Consider the following 18,445-nt stretch of genomic DNA (forward strand, 5'->3'; position numbering starts at 1 on the left):
CTGCTGGATGAAGGCAGAGCTGGCACTCGTGCCCACCTCCTGGTCCTCATCCAGGGCCCTCCCTCGGGTACATTCTGGTGTCACAGCTACCTTCGCTGGCTCCTCATTTCTGCAGTTGTGCTCTCATTATTTTTAGAGACCAATATGAATCCCCAGTCATCCTGAATAAAAAAAAGATGAACTTGGAGTTGTTCACCAAATTGGCCTGAAATTTTTTTCATAAAAGGAACTACTTTAAATCTTGGACAGAGTAAGTTTAGTGCAAATAGAAGAAAAAAACTGCCTCATATGACAGGCCATTTACTGTACTGTACAGTACAGTAAATGGCCAATACATGTACTGTAATATCAAAACCAGAAGGAACCCAAGTAAACATAAGTTGTTGATTCATCACCTAATTGGTATTTATTTTTACTATTCTTGGGATAAATGTTTGCATGTTAGTATGTCCAAGCACAGTGATAGGTGCTTCAGATATACTGTGATGAGCAAAAGTAAACACGACTTCATCTTCATGAAGCTTATAGTCTGATGGGAAAGACAGACATCAACCAGATGAACACATAATTAAATGTCAAATTACTGCTCTGGCAAGTTCTTTGAAGGAGAAGTATGTGCTGCTGTGAGGGTATTTAACAGAAGAGGGCTCACTGAATTTGTAGAGAAAAAGTCTTTCCTGTAGAGTTGGGTCAAGGAATTGAAAGACTGGTGCCATTGGAACTCAGAGTGCAGTGAAGATCATGTTGTGAAATGAGGCTGTATGGTGGCTGGGAGCTAGGGTGCACAAGGGTATTTCTCCTCCTCCTCCTCCTCCTCCTCCTCCCCCTCCTCCTCCCCCTCCTCCTCCCCCTCCTCCCCCTCCTCCTCCCCCTCCTCCTCCCCCTCCTCCTCCTCCTCCTTCTTCTTCTTTCTTCTTCTTCTTCTTCTTCCTTCTTCTTCTTCTTCTTCTTCTTCTTCCTTCTTCTTCTTTCTTCTTCTTCTTCTTCTTCTCCTTCTTCTTCTCCTTCTCCTTCTCCTCCTCCCCCTCCTCCTCCTCCTCCTCCTCCTTCTTCTTCTTCATTATTATTATTATTATTATTATTATTATTATTATTATTATTATTATTATTATTACTACTACTACTACTACTACTACTACTACTACTATGGATTTGGTCTTTTTCTTAAGAGCATTGGGAAGCCATTGAAGGATTTGCATGGGGTGGGGAGAAGAGATGGTGGGAACCATCATGAGATTATCACTTTGAAAATATCTTTTTGGCTGCATTGTGGAGTATAGAATGGAAGATGGCGAGAGTGGTTGCAGGGAGACCAGTTAAACCCTTGTTGGAATAGTCCAGTCAGGACCTGATGGTGGTTTGCATTAGGGATGTGGGGGTATAGAAGGAGAGATGCAGGCATATTTGAGAGGTGTTTGGGAGGTAAAATAAACTGACTTTGGTAATGAATGAAATGTGGATGGTGAGGGAAAGAGAAACATCAGGAATAACTCTGGTTCTCTTGAATCACACAGCAGGGTTGATGGCAGTGTCATTCACTGGCGTAGACATTGGAAGAGGACTGGGTCTGATGTTGGAAGATATTTGGTGTTGGATCTCAAGGTAAGTCTGTGGCATTTACATTTATAAAGCAAATTTGTAAGCAGAGGTGGTATAGTTCTGGTATATGGTATAATTCTGGAACTCCAAGGAGAATATTAGCTGGAAATAGAAAATTTAGAGTTTATTTATGAGTAAGTGGTTTTTGAAGCCATGAGCATGGACAAGATACAGAGAGAAAAGAGAGGAGGACCTAGGATGGAGTCCTGAGTAATATAAATCTTTGGTGGCCTGGGTAGAAAAGATGAGCAGGTGAAGGAGGCAGAAAAGGAACAGGCAGAGAGGAAGCAGGAACTGTGAGGTTGGACACTGTTTCAAAAGAAAGCCACTGTCTTCTGAGTCAAACCCTTGCTTAGAGATTACATCAGGGGAGGACTGAAAAAGATCCATTGGATTTAAGGACATGCAGATGATCAAACATATTTGGCTAAAAGTATGTATCAGTGGAGAGCTGGGAGGAGAAGTCACTTGAGAGCAAGATGAGGAATGAGGGGGGAGGTAATCAAAAAGTGCTACAGTGGTGCGATGGTAGTGGTAGAGACCTTGAAAGGTCTCATCACAGGATAAAAATTTTGTAACTATGTGAGGTGATTCATATTAACTAAACTTATTGTGGCAAACGTTTTGCAATATATACATAAATCAAATCATTTTATTGTACACCTCGGATTAACACAATGATATATGTCAATTATATCTCAATAAAAGTGGGGTGAAGGGGTAGGAAAGTGGTGCCAATAGTCTTGAGTTGTGCATCATTTATGAACTGTGCCCTAAGACAGGAGGCAGGAACAAATCCCAGGAAAACCTTTGATTTGCTTTGTGACCATGGCCAAATCATGTAACCCTTCCTCAGGTCAGTTTCCTTCATCAGTTCTATGGGCTATCATGGGGCTAAGGAGAGGTGGAAGAGCCTTGAAAATGAAACCTTGAGTGATTCTTTTGAATCACTAAACTCTAAATGCCGATTCTTTGAAAACAATTTCCTTTGTTAAAAATATGTTCATCCTGTGCCCTCAGATGATTTTGGTTTATTTTTGTTTTGTATTGGAGAGGGATTTGTCCACTTTTCAAATTTGATCAAAAATAGAAAGTTCCTCCCTATGTCCTCTTTTGACCTTAGTCTAGGAGGCAATGTCAAATGTCCTGTGTATTGGCTGGGAACTTATTTATTTACTCTTAAGAACTGTATTCTTTGAGTAATCCTGAGCTGACATGAAAGAGGAGAAAAACCTAGTCTTTCTTTCTTTTTTAATGATCACTTATGCACAGTAGAGGTTTATCTTTCAATAAGTATGCTACACAGTTGAAGGAGGTGACCAAACATCTCTTAGAATTTTAGAAATTCAGACAGTATGACCCATTGTATATGTTTGATGGTAAATATGGTGAGATTAAATTTACCTTTTTATTTCTCCATTAATTTAATTTCCCAGACTGCCACATTGGTGAGTAACTGAGTATTGAGATAAAAATGGAAGCTGTAGACATATGCCAGTTGTCTCATACCAGTTGGCCCATAATATAAAAATTCTTGCTGGTCCCCAAAACCTTACAATGGTCTCCCTTGGAGGAATGGTTCCACCAAAAAGTGCAGTATCTGTAGAGTTACCATAGACTCGACAATGGATATCTAGCTTTTCCTTTTGAAGATATTTCTAGACCCCAAATCAGTGGTACAGGAGACTGAGAATCCTGTGAGAAGTAGTTAGTGGATATGATTGAAGATCTGTTATCCTGGAGTGATGACTGGAGTTTGGGCTAGGCCTGGTCTTTAAAAACCTCCCACTGTATCCTCCATTCTCCTTTATTTCACTGTCTATGTGGTAGTGAGTAAATAACCCTAAGGTCTTAGGGCATGACAGAGGTACAAGATGGAAACAGCCTGGATCCCTGAGTCACCACTTGGCAGGGAGCCTCCAGCAGGAACACTCACACTGGACTGTTGCACAAGCAAAAAATAGACCTGTATTGTGTCAAGTCAGGAAATTCTTGAATTCTTTGTGAAAGAATTTAGCCTGCCGTGAATAACACATGGAGAATCTATGATACAATGTGAGCTGTGCCAAGAGTGAAATTTATATAAGGTGTTATAAGAGGAGACAAAGGCCCAATTAATTCTGCCTCAGAAGATGAGGGAAGGATAGAAAGAGGAGATAATATTTAAGTGGAGTCTTGGTCAACAAGAGGAGTTTGCCAAGTGAGAAGGATTGGGTGGCTGGGGAGGAGTTTAAATAAGTGGTCCAATGTGGGTAAAGTCTTTGGAGCATTGCAATACATTCTGTGTTCAGAGTATGTGGCAAAAACCGTGGGCCAGTTAGCTTAGTTGGTCAGAGAATGTGGCAAAGCTCTTCTATAGGATCTCTGTAGTGGGTGAGTGGAGAAGATACTGGGGAGGCCAGAGCAAGCTCTGGAGGCTACACCTTTTCTATCCTTCCAGAGGGCAGTGAGGAGCTGTCAACATTTTTAAGTGGGGAGTATGCTTTAGAAAGATTTTCTGGCATCTATGCGGAGTTTGGATGAAAAGGGTAGCATGTGGAGGACCATTTTAGAAGGTTCCTTCAGAAATCTAGGGAAGACTCATACAAGGTAATGTACATAAAGCACACAAAAACACAGTGCCTGGGACTAAAAAATGTTAGTGCAGTTTGGTTCCCCTTCCCTGGATGTTAGAAATGACTGTGGGGATGTGAAGAAGGTGAGCATATAGAAGAGACGCTTTGATGATATACTTAATTGATGAACAGATACTGAATAAATGATGGAGTATCCTTGGGGAACGCTGAATGTCTTATGGTTAAATGCTGCCTGGAGGGACTAAGCATTACCAAATAACTTTGTCCCGTGTCCTCTCGTTTCACCAAAAGCTCTTTAAAGTGCAGACATCCACAAGAGGCCCATGGAATGACCTGCTGCTTCATGAGTGAAGCCAGAACCAACATGGGTGTTGAGCATACAGGTCAAGTTTCCTCAGGATTCTGAGACCTGAGGCTGACTTATCCATTGGTCAACTGGGTCTGCTGGTCAGAGGTTTCCTGCTCCCTATGATGGGAGAGACTGCTTCTCTGGAAGTTTTTGTTTGCTGCTCATCTGAGGGCACCTTTAGGGAGACTTAACACAGTTAGGGAGAGTAGGTGGTACACCTTGGATGAGGAACCGGGGCCAGATAGCCTCAGTTATCAGACAGCAGTCAGATAATTCTGGAAGCAATTCACCTACATTTGTTCACAGCATCCAGATTCTTGCTGCCTCACCTTAGTGAGGGTAGGGTCGGTGGTGAAGTGGGTTGGTGGTGAGGACGGGATGGGAAAGAATCAAGTTACAGTTGGATTAAAATATGGACCTCTTCAGGCAATGATAAGGAGGAGGATAATAAATGGATGAAATCAAGAGGAATTTGGTGCAGTGGGGGCAGAGGGACCCTCTGATGAATGTTCTCATCAGTCTAGGGCCACCAAGATTTCATCCAATCTATTCTGAGGCCTCTAAGCAGGATTGCGCTGCCAACCATACAACCATCCCCAGAAGGAAGCTATCTGCTCTTTCTAAAAATACCTTGAGATTTCATTAACACGTTGTCCCTTTTAATATACACCACTGTCTTACTCCAACCCTAGGGAAGGGTTTTTTACCCCCTCTCTTTTGTCTAATCTAATTCCTTACAGCTGCAGTTTATTCTGTTTTTCCTTGTAGTTCAGCAGCTATAAAGAGACACTACCCAACCACCCATACAGCATTCCTTTGTGGCAGACGATGGCACTTGTGAAATGCCACATGCATTAGAAGCAAGCATGGCTTGTCTGAGGAAGCCTGTGCAGTGGAAACGCCAGTGGAAATCGCACATAATCACTAACATTCTACCTATTTCAAGGGGCTGGAAGCAGGGGTAAGAAAAGGCCTGAGCATCATTTTCTGACAGGCATATGGAGCTATAAATACACACGTGGCCACGGTGACAGCACAGGTGGATGGGAGCTGTGTGGGTGCCAGCTAGCTCTGCCTGGACCAGCCCCCTGCCTGGAGCTCCTGGCTCCAGAACTGAGTGTTGGAGTAGTGACTGTGTACCAGGGGAGTCTGAGGTCCCTATTTCCATTCTGCATCCCTGGTTTCTGGAAGAGATGGTAGCCTTTGCTATGACAAGGGAGATAAGAACTGTTTACAGGCTGACAAACCTTGGTTATGGGCTGGATTTGGTTAGTTGGAGAGGAGATGGGTGGAGTGGGGTCTCTGTGTCTTAATTCTGCTTTGCTTTGCGGAAGCCTGTCATATAATCAGAGGGCTGGGAAAGAAACTTTGAAATACCCGTGCTGGCTGTGACATTTGACAGATGAGGAAACAGAGGCATTAAAGAGATGCCTCAAGAGTCACACAATGTCACCAAGAGATAACGACTATCAAGGATTATTTGGTTGTATACAAGAGAAACCCACTTGGACAAGGTTAGGGTTAAAGGAAGGCCAAGTCCTCGGGGCAGCAAGTGCAAAGGGCTTCAGAAGAGCCAGAAACCAGGATCTTAAAACCTTTAGAAACTGAGATTTCCTTTTCTCATTCACTCACCTGATTTTCCAATGGTTAGCTTGGCATTGTTCTAGAAACTTGGCTTTGTGAAAGAAATGAAAAGGATTTTGCTTTGGATGGCAACTCAGTGATCCTCTCAAAGCAATCTGTTTTATAGTTTCATAGGATTTAGAGCTGGAACAATGAAAAATACATATTTGTCTAACCTTCTCCTCCCCATTTTGCAGATGGGGAAACTGAGACCCCCCGACACACACCACAAGAGGTGAAAGGACTAGTCCAAGCTATTTTAAAGGCTGGTGGCAACCTGGGGCTAATGGAGACTATTCCTGGTCTGCTGGGGCCTTTAAAGACTGCTCACAGCAATTCTTTCCTTGGTTGTGAGGACATCTGGGAAGTGAGAATCCACTTGAAGTGCCAGCAAGTGGCTAGGCCTTTGCGTGCTTCTAAAGGAGTCACGGCTTTCCTCAGAGGCAAATAAGTTCACCCAGCTCGCAGGGCCACCTGCAGAAGCTAGGTCTCCAAGGCGTTTGTCCCTGGCTCAGCACACCCACCCCCAGTAGGAGCAGCCAAGAAATCTTCCTCCAGCCCTCATATGTGTCCTTGGCACGGGAGCACGTAGCCATCCTTGCTGCTCAGGGTCAGGCTCTGTCAGCAGAGGAGCAAGATTTATGGCTCCCTTGTCAGACACAAATCCACACACACACTGATTTCATTTTCCTAGTGATAGCATTGCTAGTCTTCCCATAGCGCTAATAAATTGCCTCTAGAGGATCACTGGCTTCAAAATACTTTCCCTCTCCTTTGTTTCTGGGAGTACTGGCAATTCAGGGGTCTCATCCAAGTTGATGGCAACCCTCTTCTTTGGCTTCTCTGGAGTAGACCAGATATTAGATGCTCTTTTTTTTTTTTTTTTTTTAAGGAAGACTTCCTATCTGTCCTTATCCCTTCCCAGAATCCTGTGTACATGTTTGACTTATTTACCAGCTGTGAGCAGAGCCTGTGATGTAGGACACTGGGCAGGAGTCATTGCAAAGGGATGGCCAGAGGGCAGAGATGTCCTTTGTAGATGAGTCCTGACTTCTCTCTACAACCAGTGGCCTTGGGGCCGAGTCCTTAGTCTCTCCACAGTTTAGGGGTCTCACTTGCAAAAGTAGAAGAATAGAAAAAGGCAGGGCCACAGTGTATGGTTGGCAGTCTGTCTACTGTGCAGTTTTTTTGAGTGGGAGTGGCAGCGACTACACTATGATATGAACAGCATGCTCTAGAGTTGTGTGACACACACCTGCACACCCATACATAATGGCCCTGGCAGGGGTCCACTTGGTACCATAATACTAGATGCAAAATTTTGCCAAGAGTTCTCAGTGTAGCCAAGGAAACCCAGGATCCCCACTGGCCTGGCCAGTGAAGTAATGGTTAAGAGCCAAACGATCTGGAGCAGAGACTCTGGGTTTGAATTGAAACTCTGCCACTTCTCAGCAGTGGGGTTTTGGACAAATAAAATATAGTTAATTCATCATTATTGCTCTTACTACTATAGTAATCTTGTCTTATGCAGGCGCTGACCCCACCTGTGTGGCTCTGGTTCTCCCTAAGGCTGCATTTACACATTCCAGGCTCTGAAATGCATCTTCTGACTTTAATCTCCTTGCCATCTCAGCTTGTCCTTAGTGATTTGAGACAGGAAATCTGAATTCCTTTTCAGAAAACTCATAACCAACCTTCTTTATAGCTGCCTAGAATGTTTTCATGGAAGAATGTTTTAGCAGCATTTTGAATGGTGAATCCACCCATGAACCAGCCATTGAGTATTTGTGAATACATGAACCGAATCTAAAATATCTCACAAGGAATATACTCACTGGTGCAATTGACCAAGGTGTCTGAGTCTTGAAACTAATCCAGGGTCTGCTGGGGGTTTTCTTTTTCCTTGTCTTTTGGTGAGATTTGCAGACAGGGTCTACTCCAGATATTTCTAGGTCTGTTGTTTGATGCTATTTTGAGTTCTGTCACATGTGGAATTTATTCCTATTCTTAGCTCTTACACCAGCACCCAGGGGTATTTGAAAATGTTTTCACTTGACTAACTGTAGTGTATTAACAAATCCTTGCATGTACTTTCCAAAGCACTTAAATCCAGCTAACTCTCCATCTCAGTTCCCATTTCCAGTATAATCTCCAGCCCAGGCTGTGCTCACCACACCTTTTTGGAAATCTTTGACCAAAGAGCAAACCCTGTTCAGGATCACCAGATCCCACAGACAGCACCAAGCCCTTATTAGCTGGTGAGCCACACAAATAAAATACGGATGCCAAAAAGTAGGCTTTCAGAAAAGTTTTAATTAGAGAGATACAGCAGAAAGGGACATGATTAAAAGCATTGCCTAGAGTTTCTGAGCAGTGTAGAATTTTTTTTACCCAAAGCCTGGCCTTTCTGTGCTGATTAAAGGATGTCTCTTGTCAAGTAGCACAGTGGCAGTGGGTCTGATAGACTTATGCCTGAACATGAACAGAAAAATCTGAGGCTCAAACCCCACTCACTCTTCTTTTCCAATTGATTAAATAAAGCCTTCTGACTCAGCATTATCCTAGGTCCAGGAAAGGAGAAACAATCGCCCACCCAGGGACCAGGACAGGTGGGCAGTGTCTTGCAGTGATGCTCTCTTTGTTACAGGAATGCTATCTGATGCTCCCAAGCCATAGAAGACTCAGCCCAAATTAAATACTTTGTTAGCAACAGATTGCCAAAGCTTTTCTTCCTTTTATTTCTTCTGTGGACTTGAAGCAAGCTACACAAAAGGAACCTCTTTCTCCTTCTGCCCACAGATTTCTGTCTCAAAAGCCTTTCCAAGAAATAATCCAATTCTGTCTCAAGTATAAGGGCTTTCATTCTCAGTCCTTTGTACTGTTTATCTTGGTAATTTCTTTCCATTTTTAGGTTTTTTTTTTTTCCTACCCAAAGTTAAGTGCATGGCTTGCAATGAGAGGAAGATTGCACCCGCAAGGTGAAGTAGACTGCCATCTTGGTACTGTGACCAAGCCAAATGGGCTCTGGGCCCAGCTCTTTGTAAGCAAACTCAACAGAGAAAAAGGTATTTATTCTAGGTTAAGGGTAAATTATCCATAGCTGGAGTGATTAATCACCTCTCAGTTGTGAATAATAATGGGATAGGTTGCAGAATTTGTAGGGAGCTGAAAGATTGAGTTATATGTTAGCAGGTGAGGCAGGAGCCTGTGAAACATGAGTACATATCCATGGTGTGTCTGTGTGTGCTGTACATGTGCAACATCTGAAGACACAGCTGCCTCTGCAAAAATCCATCAGGAAAACATTTTCCTTTCTGCAGCTACATCAACATCTCTGTTATTAGTTTCTTTAACAAACAATCCAACAAACTCAGGTTTTCTTGGTTTCTTTTAAAATTTCTTCTTAGCTGCACACGAATACATTTGTACTTGAAATGTTATCCAGCAGTACTTTGCTAACAAATCATAGACACAAATGGTGAAATTCTTAAACACAGCTCCAGAAAAGTAAGTTCCATGATGAAACACATACAGAATAAAAGCTCTACCTACGGTTCCTTCCCAAGTGAAGGTGGTAGCTTGTTATACAGTTAAAGTTGATTTTGAGTTTGTTCTACTGAAAATGGCAAACAGGCCAATAGTTAACTTTGCAAATCTACAAGCTGGCTCAAATATATTTTGTCAGAATGGAGGATATCTCAGCACAGCTGATCACACAAAAGCCAATGATCCTGGAAGATAAGAGAAGGAAAGTGGAGAAAGATGTCAAATCTGTCTGTTCTGCTCTATGAGAGGAGCATCTGCTTGTGCGTTTGATCAAAGACTGACATCCTGGAGCAAATTGTTCCACTTCCTGTATCCTACCTAGGGAGCCATTCTGGAGACTTCCACATGTCTCCATCTCTATATGTCATTGGCCATCATATCCTGTGGAACCCACTTCTAAGTAGACCTGGACTTTGCTGCCTCCTTCCTACCTCATCTGCCTTAGACCTGGCCTGTGGCATCTGCTTTTTAGCTTGCTATAGCAGCTCTCACCTCCACTCTGCATTCCCGGCTCGAGCACCACTGCCCTTACCTCTTCTAGCTCCAGCCAAACAGAGCTTTCTGTAATAGAAAGCTACATGCCATTTGACTGCTTATAAACCTTCAGTGGGTTCCAGTTCTTGTAAAGATGGATTAAGTACATACCACTCCGTGTCTCCCACTGACGGCAGCTAAAATCCCTGGAAAAAAATACATGGAGTAGCTACTGGAGGACACAGAAATATAAGATGATAGCAAGCAGATAGGGAGAAAAAAAACCAAACAAAACCCAAGAAGGCCAAGTCCTACAGAACTGGCAGCAGATACAGTCACAGGAAGAACATGATCAAACAAGGAAATGAAAGCCCTGGATTTCTAGACAGTGGACCAGAAAGGGTGGTGCCTGGGAGCTGGAAAGTCCCAGGGAGATCAAGGTAGCGATCTTATAAAGTTGTATATGAACTCCTGGCTCAGCCCTTAGCTGCACACGAATACATTTGACCTCCAACCACTGGACACAAGAAGTTAATAAGAATTTGGGGGCTGAAGAGATTAGGAAAAACTGGAGTGAAAGTCGCCTAGCAAAATATTCTTGGGCAGACAAAGGCTGTTAAGAATATAACTAAAATTTAACTTGAAGCCGTTTTGCCATTTTTAATGGGACACATTCAAAATAGGTCTTGTCTGCATAACCCACCACCACCTTAGGTGGTGGTAAAATCCCTTTACCATCCACCAACCTTCTGTAAAGCTTCTGCCACTCGACATCCTTGTGTGAGAAGAAAAAACATGTTTTTGTGGCAAAGACGGCAGACTGTCCAATGGAAACTCCTGCTCACCCTTCCACAACACAGAGCTATTGCTGGGAATCAGTGGCCCGACCAAGAGTACTTTTCTCAGCTCCTCTGGCATCTAGGTGGGGCCATATGGTTGGGTAGTTTTCACCAAGGGAATGTGAGCAAAAATGATGCCTGTCAATTCCCAGAAGGCAGCTAAAAGGCAGGAGTACCTTCTCTATTCCATTACCCCATCTGCCAACTGGATGTAGATGTCTCCTTGAACCTAGGAGACGGGAGGAGTCCTTGATTATCACAGGGAAGAAAGCAGCGTGTTAGCTAGAGATATTCACACTTGACTATCACTTGAGAGAAAAAGAAATCGTAGTCTGTAGATTTTTTTTTCCATAGCAGCTAGCATTACCCTAACCATAACAAGTTTGGATAGGTGAGTGCCACTGCTGGCAAAGAAAAGCTTGAGGGTAGGGGAGTGGAATGCATGTGAGGCTAAGGGTTCTAGTCAAGCCAGAGGAGCCTTTCAGACAAAGAGCCTTAGAAATCTTGGAAATACACAGGAACCTTGATGTGGGCATAGGGCTGCCTACTAGACTTGGCCTAGGGAGCTGCAGCTAATTTTATGTAGATCTCCATGGGCAGGGTGACTTCAGCTGATATCTGGTTCTTCTCTGCTGCTTTTTGACAGCAGGATGCACTACTTTGCATTCCAAAGCTGGCTTAATAGCTGGGGTACAGAAGCACTCTCTCAACCGATGTTTGGGGTCAAGAATATTCTGCTGTAAATGCTTGTGCAACATAAAAGATCTTTAAAAAAAAAAAGATCCTTTCATAAGGTGAATAAGCATTGCCCTAATGTCTGCATTTTGCTTAGATTTTTATGTGCCACTTTTTAAAAGTGGGACTCACCAAAAATGACAAAAATCCCATTTTCAGAAGAAACTAATTCATAAAGATACATGCACTCCAATGTTCATAGCAGCACTATTTACAATAGCCAAGATATAGAAACAGCCTAAATGTCCGTCAACAGATGACTGGATAAAGAAGATGTGGAATATACACACAATGTGATACTACTCAGCTGTAAAAAATAATAAAATAATGCTGTTGGCAGCAACATTAGTGGACCTGGAGATCGTCATCGTAAGTGAAGTAATCCAGAAAGAGAAAGAAAAATACCATATGATATCACTCATATGTGGAATCTGGAAAAAATTTTAAAGATACAAATGAACTTATCTGCAAAACAGAAACACTCACAGACATAGAAAATAAACTTACGGTTACCGGGGGGAATGAAAGTGGGAAGGGATAAATTGGAAGTTCGGGATTTGCAGATGCTAACTGCTATATATAAAATGGATACACAACAAGTTTCTTCTGTACAGCAAAGGGAACTATATTCAATATCTTGTAGTAAACTGTGAAATGAAATGAAATGAAAAAGAATATGAAAACAAAACAAGAATATAATTGTGCCTTCTTTCTTCTCAAACTTCTACCTCAAGAACTCAGGATGGGAATGGGTCCAGGGAGATCCACAGTCTTCTCTTTTGCAGCTCACTTTTCTGAAGTGCTGTTTAAGGGGTTCCTTCTCTTTGACCTTGAAGACTAATTTGCCCTTAGGAGATGAATTTTGCAGTAGGAGCAGTAGACCCACCCACTCTCCCGCGCTCATTCAAGGAGGCACTAAATGTTGGTTCCAGAGGTTTATAGAGGAAACGGACGTCGTGTGCCCAGGAACTAGAGGACAGGCACTGACCTGGGAGCAGAGAAAGGGAGTCGGGCAAGGCTTAGGCTTGATCCCAGAGCATCCCTCCCAGAATCTCCCCAACACAGTGGGAACACACTCTAGCTGCCCGGGAGGGGGGCTGACGCAGTCTCATCCCCTGGCCACAGGACTCCTAGCTTCCTCAAGGGCCTGTGCTCGGATTAGATGACACACAGTTGTGGGACATACCCAGGGCCTCTGAGTTCTTCTTTCAGCTTCTGAAAGTATTCTCCATGTTAATGGGAGAGTCTCTGTTCCATCGCTGACCCCTTACTGTCCCCAGACAGCATATAGTGATCACCTCACATCTCTGTGCCCAAGAACCCCTGTCCCTCCATTTCTAAAGAGGCTCTTGAACATCAAAGAGGCATATTTCTTGCCATGAGAGTGTTCTCTCCTTCTCCCCCTCCGCTTCCCCCTCCTCCATGAACCTTTATGTAGGCCTGTTCCTCTGGCCTCTCATTTTCCTTTCCCCCTTGACTTTCCCATCTGGAGTGTCTCTGCCTGGGCTATTGAGCCCTCCTGGCCGCCTCCTTTCCTCTGGACCCTGCTCTCTTGTCTGCTCTATTCCAGTTTGGTGCTCTTAATTTTTAAGACGCTAAGTTGCTGATCATTTCATTTGGTCCACAAACTTAAGATGAGCGCATTGATGAGCAGAGCTTACTGCTGATAAATAAATACATACATACATACATACATACATACATGCATACACAAACACATACATACATACATACATACATACATGCATACATACATACATACATACATGCATACATAGATATTCCTAATGATTTTAAGAATTGTTTTTTGTGCATATTATGTTTTATTGTAAATGGCTCAAAAACAATGCTGGTAAGTAAGTTTCCCTTTCCCAGCCAGCCATCCGCTTGTGGTGTCAGGAGGTTCTGGTTGTTGGAAGAACAGGATTTATACTCCCTCCTCCCCAGTGGGGTTAAAGGGAGGAGCTCTCCTCCGGTCTCTCCCTCCCGCTGGCTCCCTGCCTGCAGCATGGGCCCCAGCCCTCTGCTCTGATCTTAGGAATGGCTTCTGTGAGGTCTCTAGTGAGCCATACTGATCCCTGGGTCCTGGGGTATTGATCCTGACCAACTTTGTCCCATTGCTAGGAGAGCCAACGTCTCTGCTGCGGTGCCTGGGACACCTGTGTGTGGGTCTCCCACTCCAAGGGCAGCCTGCAAACCACAAAGCAGCTTCCAGAGCCTGTGGCTTTAATATAAGAAAAACTGACTTCAAATCCTGTTCTGCTGCTCACTCTCCTTTCTAGCTGTGTAACCCCGAAAGTCATTCACCCTCTCTGGGCTGCCGTTTCTTCATCTGTTGAATGGGGATGATCTGTGCAGACCACCTACCCCAGTGCTTTGTGCATTGCTGGTGGAGAAGAAATCTTTTTGTTGTTTTCTGTCTCTTTGCCTCCACTGTAACCACAGCTCCTTCTCCTGCCCAGCCCACCCCCAACACTGCCCTGGATGGGCAGCCTGGGCCACAAACATTCCTTCCCCTCCTCTTTCTCTCACAGCTGGAGTAGGTTGACTGTTATGATCCTACAGTTCATTAGCAGGCAAATGGACAAGTGATACTTCCCGCTGGCAGAATAAACAGCTTGGGAGCAGGCAAATGTGAGGGCTTAATGCCAGGGTGAGGCAGCCGAGGGGCCTGGGGGAGGAAACTGCAGTTAATATAACCTAAAACAAAGGGATGTGCTTGCCTTAAGGGCTGTCTGACAGTTTTTCCAGCCCTGAGACCAAGGAGGTTTCATGGGGAAGCAGTTGAACAAGAAGGCATTTTGCCACACGGGGACCTTCTAGACAATTCGTGGCTGGTCAGGGGAGGGACTTTAGGGATTGGGTGTAAATAGGCACAAGGTGGTATAAAAAGTGACCACAGATCACAGAGAGCAGATTTAAGCAACAGATGTTGTACAAACTTCTTTTGATTTGCTTGTGGCTTTTTCAGCTGCCTTCCTCTCAGAAGCAAGAGTCCCTCAACCCCAGCCCTACAGGAGTGGGTCTTTGATAGGACATGATAAGCCCTCAGGGTTCCAGCTCTGCCTACTGTGACACTGGTGGGACCAGGTCCAGCTGGGATTCCCTCTCCTCTGGAGACGAGACCCTGATCCTACTCCCTTTCTCTGCCCTGAGCCCCATCTTCCTGGACCATATCACTGACCCTGCATGTCTGACCACCTGCTCCGTGACTGCCCACCACGGAGATGGCTCTGTTCTGTTTCACAAGGCAAACAGAGGAACAGATGGATGGGGCCTGCCGACTGGCCAGGGACAGCTGTCCCAGCTGCCTTCTCCTGTGTGTGTCCCACCAGCTGACACTTGCTCTGTGAGCTTTAATTGGGGGAGGGGGGCAGGAAGACCCTACAGTAACAATGACCAGACTGAATGTCTTGCCAACTGCCTCTCTTCCATTCTGCTGTAGAGACTGACTTCCTCATCTGCTGAACCAGGAAATAGGAGTGCAAGGCCATGGGACAAGGCACGAGATAAGGGACAATCTTAGACAAACAGAAAGTCTACTGTGCCGACTGTTCCATGGCTTGGTCGTTCGTTTTCCTCGTCACCATCATATCAGGAATGAGCCAGGTTATTTGGATGTGTGGATATTGCACAGGATACCAAGAGCCCCCAGAGTTCAGTAACTACAGTTTTAGGGGCAGTGCAGGCATGGTAGGGCCAGGGACAGTTGAAATAAATCGTTGACTCTGCCCAACTCTCCCTCCCCTAAACCCTCCCAGGGTCAGGCGGGTTCTTCCTGGTCATGGTCATCTTTGTCTATAGGCGCTCACTCAAGTGCCACTCGCCTGGGGCAGCCATCCAGCAATACGAGTAGAATGAACGGAAACACAGCACTGATGTCTGACTTGGATCCCAGCTGCAAAATCTCTGGAGTTCCCTTCTGGTTGGAGGAGCTCTGCAGGGTTTTGCGGGCCTCACTGGTTCTAATGGCAGTTCTCCCAGACCACAAAACCGAATGCCTCTGAGGGCAGTGCTCTTTCATCAGAGCTCTCTCAGGCCTTCCCCCTCACCTTTCCTCTCCTCCTCTGCTGAGGTTTCTGGTGCCAGCCTCGGAGTGGATAGCCCAAGGACGACTTGAATGACCCTGAACTTTGCTCCCTCCCTCAGACCCGCACCAGTGTCCCAGGACCAAGCTCAGGCTCCTTGACTCTCAGTGTTCAGGTGAGTTAGAAAGGGACATTCTAATCAAATCAGATGGAAAAGTAAGTCCAAAGAGACTAAGTGTAAGTGTTGGTGAGACAGGTACAACATTGTTCTTGTGTGCTTATTTAAAAAAATCTTATTCATCTTGTTTCAGTATTCTATAGTGGATCTGTTCATTCCACTATTCTTATGATCTGATGTTTAAATATTTTAATTTTGTTTATAAAAGGACAGTTGGATAGAAACACAAGTGATTATTTTCTTCTCTTAACTACGTCAAAACTACCACGTACACTACATGGACATCAGCAAGACACTGCTTACGTAGTGCAGGCAGGTCCCAACTGCAGGCAAAGTACCTGAGAGGAAATTGCCATTTGCCAACAGATGCAGGCTACGTGACTCATCTCCAATTAACAGCATCAGTGTTATTTGATTTTGCACTTACCAGTATGATTGGTGAAATGAAAATGATTTTCTTCTCCTGCTTGACTGGCTGTATCTCCAAGCGATTAATATCTTATGAGAACAAAATAAGCCCAATGATAGCTAGCATTTATTGACAGTCTGGGACTGTGTTAGTCACTTTTCATATAGAATCTCATTTAACTGATTAAGAACCCTATGAAGTAGGCATTATCATCTCTATTTTGCAAAAGAAGAAAGTGAGACAAAGAAAACAGGTAGTCAGTGCTCAAGGTCACAGAGCAGGTGAGCGGTGGGGCTGGGATTCTGTCCCACATCTGGCTGGACTCAGGAACTTGGGCACTCCAAGTGAGGGAGTTTTTCAGGTTGTGCTTACATCAAAAGTTGTCCTTTATCCATGAGAGTTTCTAATAGCTCCTTCTTAATCGACAGTATACTATTTTTCACCATTTGATAGGGTGATTACATTTCCCCCAAAATTTAAAAGGTTATTGAATCAAGTCAGACCCATTTCTGTCCCAGGAATATCCAAGATGTTAAACAGTTTGGTTATCTTTCCAGTGATTTGTAAGAAATTTCTTCCCATTTCCTATATGAAAAGTTTTACCTGATGCCATCCTTTTGGTCAGGATTACTGTTAAGCCTCACGTCACAAATCTGGAGTGTAAACAATGTCATTCCAAAGTAGCATCTCAAAGCAAAACAACAAGAGTTATAAACCTCCTAGATTAGTGGGAGACCCATCTTACCCCACTCCATTCTTAGAACTCCCTCCAATGGCATATTCTAGAATTCTTAGATTGAATACCATGTCCGAAGATGAATTCTAATTATTCTCACTCTCTGGCTGGTGCCAGAACTCTATTTTGCCTTTCAGTGGTGCTAGTGCCTCGTTATTGGAAGAGATGTGGTTTGTTCTGCTCTCTCCCCTCTGGTAGCCATCCTGACCAGCCTCCAGATGTATATATAACACTACCTCCAGATCTATGATGTCCTGGGTAACGCTCAAAGGCGAGCCTCACAAGGGTGTGGGCTCCCAGGGGCACACCTCTTTAGTGTTGTAGCTCTTGCCTTTCACTCACTCAGCCAGTTCCTTGGGATGCAAGCCTGTCTCCCTGATGACTCACCACTAGGCACAGATTCTGGTGCTGGAGGTCTTAAATCCCAAAACCACTATCCCACCTCAATGCTTGGCCCTCACTGTTCATACATCCTGTCTGGCATTTATTTATTTATTGCTCATAAGTCAACAGATCAATGTGGTTTGACTGATGTAGGCTGGATCTGCTGGGCTTGGCTTCAAGCTGCAGGGTAGTTTCAGGCCAGCTCCACGTATCTGTCATTCTTTTCGAATCAGTAAACCATCTAGGCTTGATCTTTGCATGCAGAAATGCAAGAAGCAAGCCCAGGAGGGCAAGCATATTTCCAGCCTTTGCTAAGCATTCCACTGACCCAAGAGAATTACATGGCCATGCCTAACAGCAATGGTGAGGGAAGTATGTTATGCTTATGGTGTGAGAGGTAGCAAGTGAATCTTTGCTGAACAAAACTCAAACCAGCACACCATCTAAGTGACTTCATACAGCCTAATTCTACCTTGGTGAATATTCCCCTAGGGTGTCTGACAGTCTCCGTAATTTCGAATCCTAAAAGAAAGTTTTGGGGATCTCAGAGTCTGCTCTTTCCTAAGTACAACTGTCTAACCACTCTTCAATAAATTCTATGCTCTTTCATACCAACACCTCTATTGGTTACAAGCTATGAGTCATCCACTGTCTGCCATGTTGAAACTCGGGTCTGGTTCAGGCAAAGGGATACGGCTCAAAAGAGGTATTACTGTGATGAATCTGAGCTTCTTATTCCTCTTTATTTGAGCAGAGTCTCAAAATATCCATGATTATTCTGCCACTTTGCTGCTCACTCACCCAAAGTATCTTTGTTTGTTTGTTTGTCAGTTAATTAATATGGAGTTGAATTAATTATAGAGGAATAAAAATTATGGCAATTAAACCATGTTCATTATCTGACTGTTTTCTAGCCATGATGCTTGGAGAGTTGACCAATGTAGAAGATGATATTTAAACTGTATAACA

General features: G+C 44.0%; 1 long non-coding RNA gene across 2 annotated transcripts in view; it reads left to right on the forward strand.

The window, feature by feature from the left end:
• The window catches only part of LOC105095792 (uncharacterized), a 249,117-nt gene that overhangs the window by 46,528 nt on the left and 184,144 nt on the right, over positions 1-18,445 (forward strand). For both annotated transcript variants that reach the window (XR_010377330.1, XR_837780.3), the window contains exon 3: positions 1,515-1,602. This is a non-coding gene — a long non-coding RNA (uncharacterized LOC105095792). The remainder of the gene's footprint in view (positions 1-1,514; positions 1,603-18,445) is intronic.

Source organism: Camelus dromedarius, chromosome 22 (genome assembly GCF_036321535.1).
Source record: "Camelus dromedarius isolate mCamDro1 chromosome 22, mCamDro1.pat, whole genome shotgun sequence".
Lineage (NCBI taxonomy): Eukaryota > Metazoa > Chordata > Mammalia > Artiodactyla > Camelidae > Camelus > Camelus dromedarius.